This window comes from Cynara cardunculus, unplaced genomic scaffold (assembly GCF_001531365.2).
Source record: "Cynara cardunculus var. scolymus isolate 2C unplaced genomic scaffold, CcrdV1 Un_Scaffold_1013, whole genome shotgun sequence".
Classification (NCBI taxonomy): Eukaryota; Viridiplantae; Streptophyta; class Magnoliopsida; order Asterales; family Asteraceae; genus Cynara; species Cynara cardunculus.
In genome coordinates, this window is record NW_020200663.1 from 144,708 (window position 1) to 146,572 (window position 1,865).

The window sequence follows — 1,865 nt, forward strand, 5'->3', positions numbered from 1 at the left end:
TTTTTGTAACTATAAGTTCTTCAATTTAATTTTTTTTTATAATTTAATTTAGATTTAATAACAAAGTAATTTATTTTTGATTTAACAATATAATTTTTTATAAAAATAATAATTAAACATTCTGTTAGAATTCAATGATTATCTTAATTATATTTTAAATTTTCTATATCTAAAATGGATGTTTATCATGTATTTGATTATGTTTATCCGCAGTTAGTTACACGGATTTAAAAATGGAGCTTTAATAAGTTGTACTTACGTAAAATTACTTGTAATATTGAATTTTAAATAATATACATCAATAAACAGTAATTCATACATAAAAAATTGTTTTTAAAAGTTTTTATCAAATGCTTTATAATATAGTATAGATATAAATAATAATAATTATATAAAAGTTGTATTGTAAACCTAACCCAGGATCTTCCAGGGTGCAATCCGGCGGAGTTGACTACTAATTTGTCTTCTAGTTAGGAAATTGCTTTGACAATTAAGAGACGTTTTTCAATAAACATAGGATGATTTTGACTAGTTTTTTTCAACTGTTATAAGACCAAATATTGTGCTTTTACTCTATAAAATCAAACACTTCTATTCTCACAATCTGTAACGCTTAAACACAATCTATCATCACACACAATATAAAATCACGTCAAACTTTATAATTTTTATTACTTTTTTTAATTGCATAAATAAACCAACAAAATGTTTTTATATTTTCTTATAAGAATTATATTTTATAACCACTGAATGTTAATATTTTTTTTAATAATTGTTTATACGAAAAAAAAAGTATTTGTATATGATTTTGCGGCACAAAAATCAGATATTATATCTTAAAAATGTCATATATTTTATAACCACGTATTTTGACCGCTATTTTGTCGTTTAGTGGCCTACGATTTAATGACAATTTGACGATCTGTTTTATCTTATTATGTAACGGTTTATATAAATAGGCGGTCGGAGGAGACCATTATCACCATCCCCACCGACATCCACCACTAGAAACACACCCCCTTCCAGCATTCGGATCCCCTTGACCATCGACCACCGATCACCGTCCACCGAGCACCGATGACCACCGGTCACCGTCCATCGACATCCACCATCGTCTGCCGCCATCGACCATCGTTTGCCACCACCTACCACCGTCTACCGCACCTCCAATCGTCTGCCGCCACCGACCACCGTGGAACAACCACCTACCAGGCTACCACTATAGAATAACCGGTAAAAATTCGCAATATTTTTAATTTAACTTAAAAATCTATTTTTTGTCTAGTATTTAGCTTAACATTCTATATTTATTTTTTCCAAGACTAATTTTATATAGTATCTAACATTTAATTTTTGAATTTATTTTTAACAGGTGTTCTACCAATTGTTATTAACGTTGAGGGCCCAAACCTCAATAATAATAAAAAATAAACGATATATTATCAAATAATCAAAGGAGGTTAAACATGTTAAGAGATACATGTTTCGGCCCATGGTTAGATATATCTAACCACTATTCATATTCCTCATTAATTAATTTAATGGTGCAATGTGAGGACCCCTCCTTCCCTTCTCAATCTGAAAAAATATATTATCGTGTTGGAGGGTTTCATTTATGGTTCAGCAGACATGAGTTCTGCTTGATCATGGGTTTTCGATTTGGGTCGGATCTTCGTCCGTCACATTGGATCATACCCATTAATTTATTACAAAATTGTTTGGTAAAATGACCAAACATGATAATATTAAAGTCGAAGATTTTAGAAATAAATTAATCGACTTAAATAATAAAGATATATCAGACGTTGACCCTTCGTAACGGTGGTTCACCACTTTGTGATTGATCGCTTAAAAGTGGTCAATAA